This window comes from Thermobia domestica, chromosome 1 (genome assembly GCF_964235325.1).
Source record: "Thermobia domestica chromosome 1, izTheDome1.hap1.1, whole genome shotgun sequence".
Lineage (NCBI taxonomy): Eukaryota > Metazoa > Arthropoda > Insecta > Zygentoma > Lepismatidae > Thermobia > Thermobia domestica.
In genome coordinates, this window is record NC_137454.1 from 340,446,502 (window position 1) to 340,468,341 (window position 21,840).

A 21,840-nucleotide genomic window follows, 5' to 3' on the forward strand; every position below is an offset into this window, starting at 1 on the left:
AGAACATTTATTTGAGCAATCCCAACCTAAAAAACAAAGCCCAAACAATGAAGAAACACAGTGCAAGGAAAAACAATCAATGCGTTCCGGGTTCTGTGACTTCTGAGGGCTGTAATGGGAATTATCACTAACATTTCCGGTAATAGTACACATGAGAACCCCCTGATCTGCGTTTCTTGTGTGTTCTATTACCACTTGTAGGGCCTACATGAAATACCATAAATTTTCTACGTAGTGCAATAGTAAGAAGTATCCATGTGCACAAGACATGCGATATGCGATAAATTCCCCCCTACACACACACACACACAGTCATAAAGTACAAGGTACCTACACATGCAGATATAAAGCACAGGTACGTTCTTTTTTTTTTATTTTCGTATCAGTCAAGAAGTAAATCAAAGTCTCTTTGTTACCCCCTTGGTAAGTTCGTAGATACTCACTGAATAATCCCTAAAAGTATGAGCGTCCAGCTCCTTCGGGAACTGACGCGGCTTTACTTATACTATAACCACATTTCCTATCAATATTCATAAAACAATAACAATGAATGGATGATAACATTTATATAAATTTATTATAATATAGCAATTTACCCTGCGTATTTGTAGTGTTAGAATTAGTAATATTTTTTGTCTCTATGTAGTTTCAACAAGCAAATGAAGTTACAAAATGCTCGGAGTATACAAAAAGTATATGATAAAAGCAGAAGACGCGATTTCCTCTCTTCCGCGTGACGTCACACTTCCAGCGACCAATACCAGTTCGAATCGCATATTTAGCAGCCCCTGCTACAATAGTACAACAATCTTCCTCACATGTAATACGAGGCCTTCCAGTTCAATTTTTGCCCACGTTCTATCCCAGTGACCTTGTTTGTAACTTCCCTTTGTGATTTTAGTTCACAATGTACTGAAATTTGTTGTTTATAAATATGTCTTTTCATGCAAAGTACTGAATTTTATCTGTAAATCTTCCAAAATGTGGTGTGCTAAAAGTAAACCAGCACAAAATAGGGTAAGAGTAGTAAGGACAGTTATGGGAACCAGTACACGTAAAGAATTTATTTTTGATTTCAAAACTCCTATCTCTATCTTACACTACTAAACCAAATCAGTCCTACTTAACGGGAGTGATTTTGGCAGACGTTCGTCCGCAGACAATTCAACACTTACCAGGGTTGCCAGTACAAATAGAAATAAATTATCAGAAAACTAAACAAACAAACCCGCCATCATAACCACAAATTCCAAACAAATAGTGATTAATATCGACTAAGAAGAATACTAAGAAATGAAATATTATTGAAATAAATTACAAAAAACGGAACTTCAAAACTTTCTTCATTTCAGAATATCCCCAAACGTCACGTCATTACACTAATTTACACCCCACCGATTTAAATAAGGCCCATATTTTTACAAAGGGCAAGGTCCTTTCTACAACATATAACAAAATAAAAAGGGGGAAATAATATTTAAATACTTAATATACGAACTGAGTTCCAAAGTTCTTTTGAATTACAGATATATGCCAACTTCACATCATAAGACTATTTTACACCCCGTCGATCTAAATAAACTGTTTATCATTACAAAGAGGAAGGTCCTTTGTAAAACATATATTAATATAAAATGGGGGACATAATATTACATAATTTATATACGAGGTGAGTTCCAAAGTTCTTTTGAGTTAGAGATATCTGCCAACTTGACACCAAAAGACTATTTTATACCCCGTCGATCTAAATAAAGTGTTTATCGTTCCAAAGAGGAAAATCCTTTCTACAACATATATTAATATAAAAAGGAGAAAATAATATTTCAATACTTAAAAAACGAGGAGAGTTCCAAAGTTCTTTTGAGTTAGAGATATCTGCCAACTTGACACCAAAAGACTATTTTACACCCCGTCGATCTAAATAAACTGTTTATCATTACAAAGAGGACGGTCCTTTGTAAAACATATATTAATATAAAATGGGGGACATAATATTACATACTTTATATACGAGGTGAGTTCCAAAGTTCTTTTGAGTTAGAGATATCTGCCAACTTGACACCAAAAGACTATTTTACACCCCGTCGATCTAAATAAACTGTTTATCATTACAAAGAGGACGGTCCTTTGTAAAACATATATTAATATAAAATGGGGGACATAATATTACATACTTTATATACGAGGTGAGTTCCAAAGTTCTTTTGAGTTAGAGATATCTGCCAACTTGACACCAAAAGACTATTTCATTCCCCGTCGATCTAAATAAACTGTTTATCGTTACAAAGAGGAAGGTCCTTTCTACAACATATATTAATATAAAAAGGAGAATTTGGTATTTCAATACTTAAAAAACGAGGAGAGTTCCAAAGTTCTTTTGAATTACAGATATCGGCCAACTTGACACCACAAGACTATTTTACACCCCGTAGATTTCAAGAAACTGTTTTTCATTACAAAGAGGAAGGTCTTTTCTACAACATATATTAATATAAAAAGGGGGAAATAATATTTAAATACTTCATATACGAGGTGAGTTCCAAAGTTCTTTCAATTACAGATATCAGCCAACTTGACACCATAAGACAATTTTACACCCCGTAGATTTCAATAAACTGTATATCATTACAAAGAGGAAAAATCTTTTTAACACATATATTAATATAAAAATGGGGAAATAATATTTAAATATTTAATAAACGAGGTGAGTTCCAAAATTCTTTTGAATTACAGATATCTGCAAACTTGACACCATAAGACTATTTTACACCCCGTCGATCTAAATAAACTGTATATCATTACAAAGATGAAAAATCTTTTTAACACATATATTAATATAAAAAGGGGGAAATAATATTTAAATACTTTATATGCGAGATGAGTTCCAAAGTTCTTTTGAATTAGAGATATCTGCCAACTTGACACCATAAGACTATTTTACACCCCGTCGATCTAAATAAACTGTTTATCATTACAAAGAGGAACGTTCTTTCTACAACATATATTAATATAAAAAGGGGGGAAAATTTTTTCAATACTTTATATACGAGGTGATTTCCGAAGTTCTTTTGAGTTAAAAATATCTGCCCACTTGACACAAAAAGACTATTTTACACCCCGTAGATTTCAAGAAACTGTTTATCATTACAAAGAGGAAGGTCCTTTGTACAACATATATTAATATAAAAAGGGGGAAATAATATTTAAATACTTTACATACGAGGTGAGTTCAAAAGTTCTTTTGAATTACAGATATCTGCCAACTTGACACCACAAGACTATTTTACACCCCGTCGATCTAAATAAACTGTTTATCATTACAAAGAGGAAGGACCTTTCTACAACATATATAAATATAAAAAGGGGGAAATAATATTTAAATACTTTATATACGAGGTGAGTTCCAAAGTTCTTTTAATTTACAGATATCTGCCAACTTGACACCATAAGACTATTTTACACCCCGCAGATTTCACGAAACTGTTTATCATTACAAAGAGGAGTGTACTTCGTACAACATACATTAATATAAAAAGGGGGAAATAATATTTAAATACTCTATATACGAGGTGAGTTCCAAAGTTCTTTTGAATTAAAGGTATCTGCCAACTTGACACCAAAAGACTATTGTACACCGCGTCGACCAAAATAAACTGTTTATCGTTACAAAGAAGAAGGTCTTCTCAACAACATATATAAATATAAAAAGGGGGAAATAGTATTTAAATACATTATGAACGAGGTGAGTTCCAAAGTTCTTTTGAATTACAGATACGTACCAATTTAACACCATAAGACTATTTTGCACCCCGTTGATTTCAAGAAACTGTTTACCATTACAAAGAGGAAAGTCCTTTGTACAACATATAATAATATAAAAAGGGGGAAATAATATTTCAATACTTTATATACGAGGTAATTTCCAAAGTTCTTTTGAATTAAAGGTATCTGCAAACTTGACACCAAAAGACTATTTTACACCCCGTCGATCTAAATGAACTGTTTACGTTACAAAGAAGAAGGTCTTTTCAACAACATATATAAATATAAAAAGGGGGAAATAATATTTTAATACTTTATATACGAGGTGAGTTCCAAAGTTCTTTTGAATTACAAATATCTGCCAACTTGACACCATAAGATTATTTTACACCCCGTTGATTTCAAGAAACTGTTTACCATTACAAAGAGGAAAGTCCTTTGTACAACATATAATAATATAAAAAGGGGGAAATAATATTTAAATACTTTATATACGAGGTAATTTCCAAAGTTCTTTTGAATTAAAGGTATCTTCAAACTTGACACCAAAAGACTATTTTAAACCCCGTCGATCTAAATAAACTGTTTATCGTTACAAAGAAGAAGGTCTTTTCAACAACATATATAAATATAAAAAGGGCGAAATAATATTTCTATACTTTATATACGAGGTAATTTCCAAAGTTCTTTTGAATTAAAGGTATCTGCAAACTTGACACCATAAGACTATTTAACACCCCGTCGATCTGAATAAACTGTTTATCGTTACAAATAGGAAGGTCCTTTCTACAATATATATATTAATATAAAAAGGGGAAAATAATATTTAAATACTCTATATTCGAGGTGAGTCCAAAGTTCTTTTGAATTAAAGGTATCTGCCAACTTGACACCAAAAGACTATTTTACACCGCGTCGACCAAAATAAACTCTAAATCATTACGAAGAGGAAGATATTTTCAACAACATATATTAATATAAAAACGGAGAAGTAATATTTAAATACTTTATAAACGAGGTGAGTTCCAAAGTTCTTTTGAATTACAGATATGTACCAAATTAACACCATAAGACTATTTTACACCCCGTTGATTTCAAGAAACTGTTTACCATTACAAAGAGGAAAGTCCTTTGTACAACATATAATAATATAAAAAGGGGGAAATAATATTTCAATACTTTATATACGAGGTAATTTCCAAAATTCTTTTGAATTAAAGGTATCTGCAAACTTGACACCAAAAGACTATTGTACACCGCGTCGACCAAAATAAACTGTTTATCGTTACAGGGGGAAATAATATTTAAATACTTTATATACGAGGTGAGTTCCAATATTTTGAATTAAAGGTATCTGCAAACTTGACACCAAAAGACTATTGTACATCGCGTCGACCAAAATAAACTGTTTATCGTTACAAATAGGAAGGTCTTTTCAACAACATATATAAATATAAAAGGGGGGAAATAATATTTAAATACTCTATATACGAGGTGAGTTCCAAAGTTCTTTTGAATTAAAGGTATCTGCCAACTTGACACCAAAAGACTATTTTGCACGGCGTCGACCAAAATAAACTCTATATCATTACGAAGAGGAAGATATTTTCAACAACATATATTAATATAAAAACGGAGAAATAATATTTAAATACTTTATAAACGAGGTGAGTTCCAAAGTTCTTTTGAATTACAGATATGTACGAACTTAACACCATTAGACAATTTTACACCCCGTAGATTTCAAGAAACTGTTTATCGCTACAAAGAGGAATGTACTTCCTACAACATATATTAATATAAAAAGGGGGGAAATAATATATAAATACTTTATACACGAGGTAATTTCCAAAGTTCTTTTGAATTAAAGGTATCTGCAAACTTGACACCAAAAGACTATTTTATACCCCGTCGATCTAATTAAACTGTTTATCGTTACAAAGAAGAAGGTCTTTTGAACAACATATATAAATATAAAAAGGGGGAAATAATATTCAAATACTTTATATACGAGGTGAGTTCCAAAGTTCTTTTGAATTACAGATATCTTCCAACTTCACACCATAAGACTATTTTACACGCATCGATCTAAATAAACTGTTTATCATTACAAAGAAAAAGGACCTTTTTAACACATATATTATTACAAAAAGGGGGAAATAATATTTAAATACTCTATATACGAGGTGAGTTCCAAAGTTCTTTTGAATTAAACGTATCTGCAAACTTGACACAATAAGACTATTTTACACCCCGTCGATCTCAACAAACTGTTTATTATTACAAAAAGGAACGCCCTTTCTACAACATATATTAATTTAAAAAGGGGGAAATATAATTTAAATACTTTATATACGAGGTGAGTTCCAAAGTTCTTTTGAATTACAGATATCTGCCTACTTGACGTATAAGACTATTTTACACCCCGTCAATCTAAATAAACTGTTTATCATTACAAAGAGGAAGGTCCTTTGTAAAACATATATTAATATAAAATGGGGGACATAATATTACATACTTTATATACGAGGTGAGTTCCAAAGTTCTTTCGAGTTAGAGATATCTGCCAACTTGACACCAAAAGACTATTTTATACCCCGTCGATCTAAATAAACTGTTTATCGTTACAAAAAGGAACGCCCTTTCTACAACATATATTAATTTAAAAAGAAGGAAATATAATTTAAATACTTTATATACGAGGTGAGTTCCAAAGTTCTTTTGAATTACAGATATGTACCAAATTAACGCCATAACACTATTTTACACCCCGTAGATTTCAAGAAACTGTTTAGCATTACAAAGAGGAGTGTACTTCGTACAACATATATTAATATAAAAAGGGGGAAATAATATTTAAATACTCTATATACGAGGTGAGTTCCAAAGTTCTTTTGAATTAAAGGTATCTGCCAACTTGACACCAAAAGACTATTGTACACCGCGTCGACCAAAATAAACTGTTTATCGTTACAAAGAAGAAGATCTTTTCAACAACATATATAAATATAAAAAGGGGCAAATAATATTTAAATACATTATGAACGAGGTGAGTTCCAAAGTTCTTTTGAATTACAGATATGTACCAATTTAACACCATAAGAGTATTTTACACCCCGTTGATTTCAAGAAACTGTTTACCATTACAAAGAGGAAAGTCCTTTGTACAACATATAATAATATAAAAAGGGGGAAATAATATTTAAATACTTTATATACGAGGTAATTTCCAAAGTTCTTTTGAATTAAAGGTATCTGCAAACTTGACACCAAAAGACTATTTTACACCCCGTCGATCTAAATAAACTGTTTACGTTACAAAGAAGAAGGTCTTTTCAACAACATATATAAATATAAAAAGGGGGAAATAATATTTTAATACTTTATATACGAGGTGAGTTCCAAAGTTCTTTTGAATTACAGATATCTGCCAACTTGACACCATAAGATTATTTTACACCCCGTTGATTTCAAGAAACTGCTTACCATTACAAAGAGGAAAGTCCTTTGTACAACATATAATAATATAAAAAGGGGGAAATAATATTTAAATACTTTATATACGAGGTAATTTCCAAAGTTCTTTTGAATTAAAGGAATCTCCAAACTTGACACCAAAAGACTATTTTACACCCCGTCGATCTAAATAAACTGTTTATCGTTACAAAGAAGAAGGTCTTTTCAACAACATATATAAATATAAAAAGGGGGAAATAATATTTCAATACTTTATATACGAGGTAATTTCCAAAGTTCTTTTGAATTAAAGGTATCTGCAAACTTGACACCATAAGGCTATTTTACACCCCGTCGATCTGAATAAACTGTTTATCGTTACAAATAGGAAGGTCCTTTCTACAATATATATATTAATATAAAAAGGGGAAAATAATATCTAAATACTCTATATACGAGGTGAGTCCAAAGTTCTTTTGAATTAAAGGTATCTGCCAACTAGACACCAAAAGACTATTTTACACCGCGTCGACCAAAATAAACTCTATATCATTACGAAGAGGAAGATATTTTCAACAACATATATTAATATAAAAACGGAGAAATAATATTTAAATACTTTATAAACGAGGTGAGTTCCAAAGTTCTTTTGAATTACAGATATGTACCAAATTAACACCATAAGACTATTTTACACCCCGTTGATTTCAAGAAACTGTTTACCATTACAAAGAGGAAAGTCCTTTGTACAACATATAATAATATAAAAAAGGGGAAATAATATTTCAATACTTTATATACGAGGTAATTTCCAAAATTCTTTTGAATTAAAGGTATCTGCAAACTTGACACCAAAAGACTATTGTACACTGCGTCGACCAAAATAATCTGTTTATCGTTACAAAGAAGAAGGTCTTCTCAACAACATATATAAATATAAAAAGGGGGAAATAATATTTAAATACATTATGAACGAGGTGAGTTCCAAAGTTCTTTTGAATTACAGATACGTACCAATTTAACACCATAAGACTATTTTGCACCCCGTCGATTTCAAGAAACTGTTTACCATTACAAAGAGGAAAGTCCTTTGTACAACATATAATAATATAAAAAGAAGGAAATAATATTTAAATACTTTATATACGAGGTAATTTCCAAAGTTCTTTTGTATTAAAGGTATCTGCAAACTTGACACCAAAAGACTATTTTACACCCCGTCGATCTAAATAAACTGTTTACGTTACAAAGAAGAAGGTCTTTTCAACAACATATATAAATTGTAATGAAACCATGAACTGAGAATTTAAAAAATCATTTTTTCTTTTAACTTTGCCAAAAGCCACCATAAAAATTTACAAAATCTTAGGAAAGTCCTAATTACAATTTCTGAAAAATATTATTGTTATCTAATGATGTACAAATAAGTATTTTTGAACTTTAATTTACCCTGAGGTTTGCTTTCATCTTTTTCATGATTTTATCCGAATTGTTAATTACTACTGACAAGCAATGTTATTTGACTACAGGTGATTCTTGACTATTTTGCTTCTGCTTCCAACGATTTTTTGATTAAAAGTACTGTCCTTGTGAGTTTTTTAAAAATAATGTGATGCATGTATCCAAAAGTTAAAATATTACAGAAAACTTAGTTCCATCTTCACCTACCAAATTGCCATTATAATTTTTATGAAAAAATGATTTTTTAAATTCTCAGTTCATGGTTTCTATTGATGAAACAACTGACTTACAATGGTAGTATAGTGGAAATTTTTGTAACAATATAAATTATTTAACAGTGAACATCCAAGAGTACTGAATACAGATTATCAGATTAGTATGTCAGATTAATTGTATAACAGATCATTATAATTTTACTCAATGCTTAACCAAACGGAAATAACCTAAATATTTAAACATTCAAATCTGCCTGTCACTTTCAGAGACCTCCTAATTTCATGTCACATGCAAAATAGACAGTTAAAGTTCTCTGTAGTCATACATTACCTTATTGCATATTTCGCTTGGTCTTGGCCGGACAATGGTCTTTCTTGCGGCATTTGTAATTTCGTATAGACCATTCCATTGCGATTCTGGATACAGGATCCAGAATGCAGAATGCAGAATGATTTTTTACTTGCAAACTTGGTCATTTTATATGGACTATTGTCCTTGTTTACTTTAATTATTTTTCCTTTTAACTTTGCCAAAAGCCACCATAAAAATTTCTAAAATCTTAGGAAAGTCCTAATTACAATTTCTGAAAAATATTATTGTTATCTAATGATGTACAAATAAGTATTTTTGAACTTTAATTTACCCTGAGGTTTACTCTCATCTTTTCGTGATTTTATCCGAATTGTTAATTACTACTGACAAGCAATGTTATTTGACTACAGGTGATTCTTGACTATTTTGCTTCTGCTTCCAACGATTTCTTGATTACAAGTACTGTCCTTGTGAGTTTTTAAAAATAATATGATGCATGTATCCAAAAGTTAAAATATTACAGAAAACTTAGTTCCATCTTCACCTACCAAATTGCCATACTGACAAAATTGAGTTGAAACATACTCACTACACGTGGCGTTTTGGGGAGTCGCGTCGCGAGGGTTTGTATTTGAATTTCCTCTTTTGTCAGTAAATCATGCTCTTACAATAGATCGAGGTAAAAAATATTCCTGGAATTGGGGTAGCCAGGAATATTTTACCGCCCTATATTAGTCTTCTTTGTGGGGGGAAGGCTAATATTCAATTCCTATGCTCAGATGATATAGCCAGTATCTACGTTAATTTCATTATTATAGGACTTACCTGAGACACCACAATCATATCATTATAGACACAAAACAACAACACGAGAAATCACTACATCAGCACAAGTTAAATCACTAACAATAACATTTACGCACAGGTAATCGCACTCTCACGAGGACATGACATCACAGGACACTTTTCACTTTTCAGAAAAACACACTTTCTTCCGCTACAATTCTAATCATAACATTCCATCTAATAACGGTTGGAGTGTCATTCTTTCGTTTCTGGGTCATTAACCACCAGTAAACAAACACAGTTGCTGCGAAAACTTCCTTGTTCTTATTATATAATATTTGTCAAAAACAAAATATTTCTCAATAATAATACTTTAAACATATCTCTACCATAAATTTTCGATATTGTTCGACTTTACCTTATATTGCAATACGACAAAAACATGAAAAGTTAAAAAAAAATAAAAAAACTAATGCAATTTCTTTTGTCATTATGCAACTGCAAAGAGATGTCACTGCAGGAGGCCAGTTCCTTCTCCAGCAAAATGTAGTCCACCAGCATGGGCACATCCTTCTTCGAGATGGTCCAGTTCCAGATACTACTTCCAGCCTCTACAAGGGCCATCTTCCAGACGTTCCTGTACCAGCATTGGCCTGCCCGCTTCTGTTTCTCCAGCGCCTCTCACATGCCGATCCAGCCATCTTTCTCCAGAGCTAGAACACCTAATGGTCAACTAGTCCTTGCAGTTATGCCGAGCTTCTACGCCAGCAGTTCCAGAATCACCACCACAACAGCCAGAATCTCCTCCCGTTCCTGTTTCACCACGGATACATCGTTACTTTCATCATTCAGCAACACAAGGTTGCTCCAAAGTCTGACAGCCCTTGGCTCCAGATCTTGTTGAAATGTTCCAGTGCCACAGCTGTCCCATCATCATAAAGGTCCAGGGTTCGATTCCAGAACTTGGAAAACCAATCACCGCAGCTTTAGCTCGCCTCCAGTCCACACGAGGGACACCGAGACGCCAAGCTGTTTTTCATCCGTCATCAAGGGTCCTTGGTTTGGCCAGGACATCGTTAATTCGCAGCTCCCAGCAAAAGGTGACGCCCAAATGCCACACCAAATGCGTAGCTGTTCATCATCCTTCACGACGGTCCCGAGTACATATCAAGAGGAGGACCATCTATAGGAACCACTATCGGTTGCCTACTGTCAGTCGCAACTCTCAGCGTCTGCATTTACAGAGGCCCAGTTGCAGTTCACATCATCTACCATTTCATTCAGTCTTCACTTCGATTTCTGTGGAGTGACTAGGGACATTCTTCGTTTATCGATGGCCACGATAAGGACAATTAGAAGACCCCGTTTTTCACCTCCCAGTGTCTGAAGTGAGACCACAATCATTCAAGTGGACATTATGTTCACCCCCCAGTGTTTTTCACAGTGTTTAGTGTTTGCCAATTTATTCATTGTTTATTCGAACTAAGAATTAAAAAACTAATGACATACGCTAAAGGTACTGTTCAGGAATTTTTTACAGTTGGTGGGGTAATGTAATGAAACCATGAACTGAGAATTTAAAAAATCATTTTTTCATAAAAATTATAATGGCAATTTGGTAGGTGAAGATGGAACTAAGTTTTCTGTAATATTTTAACTTTTGGATACATGCATCATATTATTTTTAAAAACTCACAAGGACAGTACTTGTAATCAAGAAATCGTTGGAAGCAGAAGCAAAATAGTCAAGAATCACCTGTAGTCAAATAACATTGCTTGTCAGTAGTAATTAACAATTCGGATAAAATCACGAAAAGATGAGAGTAAACCTCAGGGTAAATTAAAGTTCAAAAAAACTTATTTGTACATCATTAGATAACAATAATATTTTTCAGAAATTGTAATTAGGACTTTCCTAAGATTTTAGAAATTTTTATGGTGGCTTTTGGCAAAGTTAAAAGGAAAAATAATTAAAGTAAACAAGGACAATAGTCCATATAAAATGACCAAGTTTGCAAGTAAAAAATCATTCTGCATTCTGCATTCTGGATCCTGTATCCAGAATCGCAATGGAATGGTCTATACGAAATTACAAATGCCGCAAGAAAGACCATTGTCCGGCCAAGACCAAGCGAAATATGCAATAAGGTAATGTATGACTACAGAGAACTTTAACTGTCTATTTTGCATGTGACATGAAATTAGGAGGTCTCTGAAAGTGACAGGCAGATTTGAATGTTTAAATATTTAGGTTATTTCCGTTTGGTTAAGCATTGAGTAAAATTATAATGATCTGTTATACAATTAATCTGACATACTAATCTGATAATCTGTATTCAGTACTCTTGGATGTTCACTGTTAAATAATTTATATTGTTACAAAAATTTCCACTATACTACCATTGTAAGTCAGTTGTTTCATCAATAAAATATTGTCATTTTATGACAATAAGAGATTGCAACCATTCGTTTAATTGCACTCTTAATTTGATATAAGAATTTACTGTTCCCTTAGTTATTGATTTCAAACAATTTATTTTGATTTTGATTTCTTTAATATTTAATTTTTTACTTATGGTACAAAATATAAAAAGGGGGAAATAATATTTTAATACTTTATATACGAGGTGAGTTCCAAAGTTCTTTTGAATTACAGATATCTGCCAACTTGACACCATAAGATTATTTTACACCCCGTTGATTTCAAGAAACTGTTTACCATTACAAAGAGGAAAGTCCTTTGTACAACATATAATAATATAAAAAGGGGGAAATAATATTTAAATACTTTATATACGAGGTAATTTCCAAAGTTCTTTTGAATTAAAGGTATCTGCAAACTTGACACCAAAAGACTATTTTACACCCCGTCGATCTAAATAAACTGTTTATCGTTACAAAGAAGAAGGTATTTTCAACAACATATATAAATATAAAAAGGCGGAAATAATATTTCAATACTTTATATACGAGGTAATTTCCAAAGTTCTTTTGAATTAAAGGTATCTGCAAACTTGACACCATAAGGCTATTTTACACCCCGTCGATCTGAATAAACTGTTTATCGTTACAAATAGGAAGGTCCTTTCTACAATATATATATTAATATAAGAAGGGGAAAATAATATCTAAATACTCTATATACGAGGTGAGTCCAAAGTTCTTTTGAATTAAAGGTATCTGCCAACTAGACACCAAAAGACTATTTTACACCGCGTCGACCAAAATAAACTCTATATCATTACGAAGAGGAAGATATTTTCAACAACATATATTAATATAAAAACGGAGAAATAATATTTAAATACTTTATAAACAAGGTGAGTTCCAAAGTTCTTTTGAATTACAGATATGTACCAAATTAACACCATAAGACTATTTTACACCCCGTTGATTTCAAGAAACTGTTTACCATTACAAAGAGGAAAGTCCTTTGTACAACATATAATAATATAAAAAGGGGGAAATAATATTTCAATACTTTATATACGAGGTAGTTTCCAAAATTCTTTTGAATTAAAGGTATCTGCAAACTTGACACCAAAAGACTATTGTACACTGCGTCGATCAAAATAATTTGTTTATCGTTACAAAGAAGAAGGTCTTCTCAACAACATATATAAATATAAAAAAAGGGAAATAATATTTCAATACATTATGAACGAAGTGAGTTCCAAAGTTCTTTTGAATTACAGATACGTACCAATTTAACACCATAAGACTATTTTGCACCCCGTTGATTTCAAGAAACTGTTTACCATTACAAAGAGGAAAGTCCTTTGTACAACATATAATAATATAAAAAGGGGGAAATAATATTCCAATACTTTATATACGAGGTAATTTCCAAAGTTCTTTTGAATTAAAGGTATCTGCAAACTTGACACCAAAAGACTATTTTGCACCACGTCGATCTAAATAAACTGTTTACGTTACAAAGAAGAAGGTCTTTTCAACAACATATATAAATATAAAAAGGGGGAAATAATATTTTAATACTTTATATACGAGGTGAGTTCCAAAGTTCTTTTGAATTACAGATATCTTCCAACTTCACACCATAAGACTATTTTACACGCATCGATCTAAATAAACTGTTTATCATTACAAAGAAAAAGGACCTTTTTAACATATATATTATTACAAAAAGGGGGAAATAATATTTAAATACTCTATATACGAGGTGAGTTCCAAAATTCTTTTGAATTAAACGTGTCTGCCAACTTGACACCAAAAGACTATTTTAAACCGCGTCGACAAAAATAAACTCTATATCATTACGAAGAGGAAGGTCTTTTCAACAACATATATTAATATAAAAAGGGGGAAATAATATTTAAATACTTAATAAACGAGGTGAGTTCCAAAGTTCTTTTGAATTACAGATATCTGCAAACTTGACACCATAAGACTATTTTACACCCCGTCGATCTAAATAAACTGTTTATCGTTACAAATAGGAAGGTCCTTTCTACAACATATATTAATATAAAAAGGGGGAAAAATATTTAAATACTCTATATACGAGGTGAGTTCCAAAGTTTTTTTAATTAAAGGTATCTGCCAACTTGACACCAAAAGACTATTTTACACCGCGTCGACCAAAATAAACTCTATATCATTACGAAGAGGAAGGTGTTTTCAATAACATATATTAATATAAAAACGAGGAAATAATATTTAAATACTTTATATACGAGATGAGTTCCAAAGTTCTTTTGAATTACAGATATGTACCAACTTAACACCATAAGACTATTTTACACCCCATCCATCTAAATAAACTGTTTATTATTACAAAAAGGAAGGCCCTTTCTACAACATATATTAATTTAAAAAGGGGGAAATAATATTTAAATACTTTATATATGAGGTGAGTTCCAAAGTTCTTTTGAATTACAGATATCTGCCAACTTGCCACCATAAGACCATTTTACACCCCATCCATCTAAATAAACTGTTTATCGTTACAAATAGGAAGGTCCTTTCTACAATATATATTAATATAAAAAGGGGGAAATAATATTTAAATACTCTATATACGAGGTGAGTTCCAAAGTTCTTTTGAATTAAACGTATCTGCAAACTTGACACAATAAGACTATTTTACACCCCGTCGATCTCAACAAACTGTTTATTATTACAAAAAGGAACGCCCTTTCTACAACATATATTAATTTAAAAAGGGGGAAATATAATTTAAATACTTTATATACGAGGTGAGTTCCAAAGTTCTTTTGAATTACAGATATCTGCCAACTTGACGTATAAGACTATTTTACACCCCGTCAATCTAAATAAACTGTTTATCATTACAAAGAGGAAGGTCCTTTGTAAAACATATATTAATATAAAATGGGGGACATAATATTACATACTTTATATACGAGGTGAGTTCCAAAGTTCTTTTGAGTTAGAGATATCTGCCAACTTGACACCAAAAGACTATTTTACACCCCGTAGATTTCAAGAAACTGTTTAGCATTACAAAGAGGAGTGTACTTCGTACAACATATATTAATATAAAAAGGGGGAAATAATATTTAAATACTCTATATACGAGGTGAGTTCCAAAGTTCTTTTGAATTAAAGGTATCTGCCAACTTGACACCAAAAGACTATTGTACACCGCGTCGACCAAAATAAACTGTTTATCGTTACAAAGAAGAAGATCTTTTCAACAACATATATAAATATAAAAAGGGGCAAATAATATTTGAATACATTATGAACGAGGTGAGTTCCAAAGTTCTTTTGAATTACAGATATGTACCAATTTAACACCATAAGAGTATTTTACACCCCGTTGATTTCAAGAAACTCTTTACCATTACAAAGAGGAAAGTCCTTTGTACAACATATAATAATATAAAAAGGGGGAAATAATATTTAAATACTTTATATACGAGGTAATTTCCAAAGTTCTTTTGAATTAAAGGTATCTGCAAACTTGACACCAAAAGACTATTTTACACCCCGTCGATCTAAATAAACTGTTTACGTTACAAAGAAGAAGGTCTTTTCAACAACATATATAAATATAAAAAGGGGGAAATAATATTTTAATACTTTATATACGAGGTGAGTTCCAAAGTTCTTTTGAATTACAGATATCTGCCAACTTGACACCATAAGATTATTTTACACCCCGTTGATTTCAAAAAACTGTTTACCATTACAAAGAGGAAAGTCCTTTGTACAACATATAATAATATAAAAAGGGGGAAATAATATTTAAATGCTTTATATACGAGGTAATTTCCAAAGTTCTTTTGAATTAAAGGAATCTGCAAACTTGACACCAAAAGACTATTTTACACCCCGTCGATCTAAATAAACTGTTTATCGTTACAAAGAAGAAGGTCTTTTCAACAACATATATAAACATAAAAATCGGGAAATAATATTTCAATACTTTATATACGAGGTAATTTCCAAAGTTCTTTTGAATTAAAGGTATCTGCAAACTTGACACCATAAGGCTATTTTACACCCCGTCGATCTGAATAAACTGTTTATCGTTACAAATAGGAAGGTCCTTTCTACAATATATATATTAATATAAAAAGGGGAAAATAATATCTAAATACTCTATATACGAGGTGAGTCCAAAGTTCTTTTGAATTAAAGGTATCTGCCAACTAGACACCAAAAGACTATTTTACACCGCGTCGACCAAAATAAACTCTATATCATTACGAAGAGGAAGATATTTTCAACAACATATATTAATATAAAAACAGAGAAATAATATTTAAATACTTTATAAACGAGGTGAGTTCCAAAGTTCTTTTGAATTACAGATATGTACCAAATTAACACCATAAGACTATTTTACACCCCGTTGATTTCAAGAAACTGTTTACCATTACAAAGAGGAAAGTCCTTTGTACAACATATAATAATATAAAAAAGGGGAAATAATATTTCAATACTTTATATACGAGGTAATTTCCAAAATTCTTTTGAATTAAAGGTATCTGCAAACTTGACACCAAAAGACTATTGTACACTGCGTCGACCAAAATAATCTGTTTATCGTTACAAAGAAGAAGGTCTTCTCAACACCATATATAAATATAAAAAGGGGGAAATAATATTTAAATACATTATGAACGAGGTGAGTTCCAAAGTTCTTTTGAATTACAGATACGTACCAATTTAACACCATAAGACTATTTTGCACCCCGTCGATTTCAAGAAACTGTTTACCATTACAAAGAGGAAAGTCCTTTGTACAACATATAATAATATAAAAAGAAGGAAATAATATTTAAATACTTTATATACGAGGTAATTTCCAAAGTTCTTTTGTATTAAAGGTATCTGCAAACTTGACACCAAAAGACTATTTTACATCCCGTCGATCTAAATAAACTGCTTACGTTACAAAGAAGAAGGTCTTATCAACAACATATATAAATATAAAAAGGGGGAAATAATATTTTAATACTTTATATACGAGGTGAGTTCCAAAGTTCTTTTGAATTACAGATATCTGCCAACTTGACACCATAAGATTATTTTACACCCCGTTGATTTCAAGAAACTGTTTACCATTACAAAGAGGAAAGTCCTTTGTACAACATATAATAATATAAAAAGGGGGAAATAATATTTAAATACTTTATATACGAGGTAATTTCCAAAGTTCTTTTGAATTAAAGGTATCTGCAAACTTGACACCAAAAGACCAGTAGCGGCTCGTAGTCTGTACAAGCACCGGTTGCAATGTTGCAATATAAAGGTATGTAGGTACGCGCAAGTGTTCCCCTCCCCCAGCATTCTTGAGTCTTATCCAAAAATATTCAGGAAATATGAAGAGGAAAGTCTTTTAAGCTCTATTTGTATGTTATTGATTAAATTATTTCTCTAATATTGATTTAATGTACTATCAATGTACGTTTATACACTATTTATATACAAAACCTCTACACTCATGTTATTGAACACGAGATAAATCGAATATATAGTATGTGCTGTAAACCATGGATGATGGCGTTAATCCGAAAAGAAGAAAAAAGCAAGAAAATTGCATGCACGCAGTTAAACAAAAGTATTTAATTATATAAACTATGTATTATTTTAGAATGGAAGGTCCATCTTCTCTTCCATCTTTTGGGCTTCACATTTTTCTATGACTTTATTGAAATCTGAAATGCTGCTCGCCAAGTTTCTCTGAATAGAAAGCATCGCTACCGCAAATATTTTCCGCTTTATTTTCTTTAGGATCCAGAAACACCTCTCTCCTCCGACAATATGCATTTTGTTAGCATTTCTTTGTATAAATATACGGTACAAAAAGTCCATTTTCAGAAACCACGTATTTTTGTCTGTAAAGAAGCATGAAATCTAAGATGTTTTCCTTCGAAAATGGAAAAAAAATAATAATAAAGTAGTTTAACATTCCAGCAAATTAGGCTAAAGAAGACAGATGAGTATTGGAAGTGAATGATTTGATATTAATTTATGCTCTCCGCCGGAAATCGAACACAGAATCATGTGCACGAAAGACACAGAGCTAGGAATTAGACCAATAGTAAGACATTTTCTTCTTCGAGACTCGATCGACCCCCCAGAATAGGATTTTTTTAAAAAATAAATCTTATCCCAAGAATTTTCACCTTTGTATTATAAATGTTAAATAAAATCTATTGACTTCGAACGACCGCCCCCAAACTTTCAGCCTGGATCCGTCCCTGCTACCACCAGACTTATATTTGTTCTTTGCGAGTTTGTTTTGTGAATAACTTCTTTCTTCCAAGCGTCTGTATCTCGCTCACCCAATCAATTGAGTCAAGCGCTGCTAAGCGGAGGAATTCGTAACTATTACAGAAGCTGACCAGTTGCGGTAAGAAAGGCAACCGCATGAGTCCAATAGGGGAAGATAGGAGCGATGCAAGAATAAATCCACTTCCCCATGTTAAGAGATAGGAGCTCGCTGCCATATGCTCAATGTTACTGCTTCCAGTGGCAACGTTAGTTGCCACCGGAAATGTAAATCTCTCTCTTTCTTTCCGTTTTTTAATTGACTTTTTTCAGAAATGCATCAATACTGTTTTGCGCTCAAGAGCAGAGGTTTATTTTTTACTAATACACTACTTTAATACTTAAAAATAGTTTTAGTATTAAAAAATATCCGGTTGCACAACCATGCAACATATAGTACCAGCCGCCGCTGCAAAAGACTATTTTACACCCCGTCGATCTAAATAAACTGTTTATCGTTACAAAGAAGAAGGTCTTTTCAACAACATATATAAATATAAAAAGGTGGAAATAATATTTCAATACTTTATATACGAGGTAATTTCCAAAGTTTTTTTGAATTAAAGGTATCTGCAAACTTGACACCATAAGGCTATTTTACACCCCGTCGATCTGAATAAACAGTTTATCGTTACAAATAGGAAGGTCCTTTCTACAATATATATATTAATATAAGAAGGGGAAAATAATATCTAAATACTCTATATACGAGGTGAGTCCAAAGTTCTTTTGAATTAAAGGTATCTGCCAACTAGACACCAAAAGACTATTTTACACCGCGTCGACCAAAATAAACTCTATATCATTACGAAGAGGAAGATATTTTCAACAACATATATTAATATAAAAACGGAGAAATAATATTTAAATACTTTATAAACGAGGTGAGTTCCAAAGTTCTTTTGAATTACAGATATGTACCAAATTAACACCATAAGACTATTTTACACCCCGTTGATTTCAAGAAACTGTTTACCATTACAAAGAGGAAAGTCCTTTGTACAACATATAATAATATAAAAAGGGGGTAATAATATTTCAATACTTTATATACGAGGCAGTTTCCAAAATTCTTTTGAATTAAAGGTATCTGCAAACTTGACACCAAAAGACTATTGTACACTGCGTCGACCAAAATAATCTGTTTATCGTTACAAAGAAGAAGGTCTTCTCAACAACATATATAAATATAAAAAGGGGGAAATAAGATTTAAATACATTATGAACGAGGTGAGTTCCAAAGTTCTTTTGAATTACAGATACGTACCAATTTAACACCATAAGACTATTTTGCACCCCGTTGATTTCAAGAAACTGTTTACCATTACAAAGAGGAAAGTCCTTTGTACAACATATAATAATATAAAAAGGGGGAAATAATATTTCAATACTTTATATACGAGGTAATTTCCAAAGTTCTTTTGAATTAAAGGTATCTGCAAACTTGACACCAAAAGACTATTTTACACCCCGTCGATCTAAATAAACTGTTTACGTTACAAAGAAGAAGGTCTTTTCAACAACATATATAAATATAAAAAGGGGGAAATAATATTTTAATACTTTATATACGAGGTGAGTTCCAAAGTTCTTTTGAATTACAGATATCTGCCAACTTGACACCATAAGATTATTTTACACCCCGTTGATTTCAAGAAACTGTTTACCATTACAAAGAGGAAAGTCCTTTGTACAACATATAATAATATAAAAAGGGGGAAATAATATTTCAATACTTTATATACGAGGTAATTTCCAAAGTTCTTTTGACTTAAAGGTATCTTCAAACTTGACACCAAAAGACTATTTTACACCCCGTCGATCTAAATAAACTGTTTATCGTTACAAAGAAGAAGGTCTTCTCAACAACATATATAAGTATAAAAAGGGCGAAATAATATTTCTATACTTTATATACGAGGTAATTTCCAAAGTTCTTTTGAATTAAAGGTATCTGCAAACTTGACACCATAAGACTATTTTACACCCCGTCGATCTGAATAAACTGTTTATCGTTACAAATAGGAAGGTCCTTTCTACAATATATATATTAATACAAAAAGGGGAAAATAATATTTAAATACTCTATATTCGAGGTGAGTCCAAAGTTCTTTTGAATTAAAGGTATCTTCAAACTTGACACCAAAAGACTATTTTACACCCCGTCGATCTAAATAAACTGTTTACGTTACAAAGAAGAAGGTCTTTTCAACAACATATATTAATATAAAAACGGAGAAGTAATATTTAAATACTTTATAAACGAGGTTAGTTCCAAAGTTCTTTTGAATTACAGATATGTACCAAATTAACACCATAAGACTATTTTACACCCAGTTGATTTCAAGAAACTGTTTACCATTACAAAGAGGAAAGTCCTTTGTACAACATATAATAATATAAAAAGGGGGAAATAATATTTCAATACTTTATATACGAGGTAATTTCCAAAATTCTTTTGAATTAAAGGTATCTGCAAACTTGACACCAAAAGACTATTGTACACCGCGTCGACCAAAATAAACTGTTTATCGCTACAAATAGGAAGGTCTTTTCAACAACATATATAAATATAAAAAGGGGGAAATAATATTTAAATACTTTATATACGAGGTGAGTTCCAAAGTTCTTTTGAATTAAAGGTATCTGCAAACTTGACACCAAAAGACTATTGTACATCGCGTCGACCAAAATAAACTGTTTATCGTTACAAATAGGAAGGTCTTTTCAACAACATATATAAATATAAAAGGGGGGAAATAATATTTAAATACTCTATATACGAGGTGAGTTCCAAAGTTCTTTTGAATTAAAGGTATCTGCCAACTTGACACCAAAAGACTATTTTGCACGGCGTCGACCAAAATAAACTCTATATCATTACGAAGAGGAAGATATTTTCAACAACATATATTAATATAAAAACGGAGAAATAATATTTAAATACTTTATAAACGAGGTGAGTTCCAAAGTTCTTTTGAATTACAGATATGTACGAACTTAACACCATTAGACAATTTTACACCCCGTAGATTTCAAGAAACTGTTTATCGCTACAAAGAGGAATGTACTTCCTAC

General features: G+C 31.6%; 1 protein-coding gene and 1 long non-coding RNA gene across 3 annotated transcripts in view; both read left to right on the forward strand.

The window, feature by feature from the left end:
• Positions 1-640: 640 nt before the first annotated feature.
• Positions 641-21,840, forward strand: part of LOC145663623 (uncharacterized) — a 138,226-nt gene continuing 117,026 nt past the window's right edge. The window contains exon 1 of one of the 2 annotated variants that reach the window (XM_081729754.1): positions 641-1,017. The gene's annotated coding sequence lies outside the window, so the exon portion shown is untranslated. The remainder of the gene's footprint in view (positions 1,018-21,840) is intronic. The other variant, XM_081729728.1, reaches the window with a different exon arrangement.
• On the forward strand, positions 10,804-12,467 carry LOC145668043 (uncharacterized). Its single transcript, XR_014127957.1, has 2 exons — positions 10,804-11,093; positions 11,948-12,467. It is a non-coding gene; the product is annotated as an uncharacterized LOC145668043 (long non-coding RNA).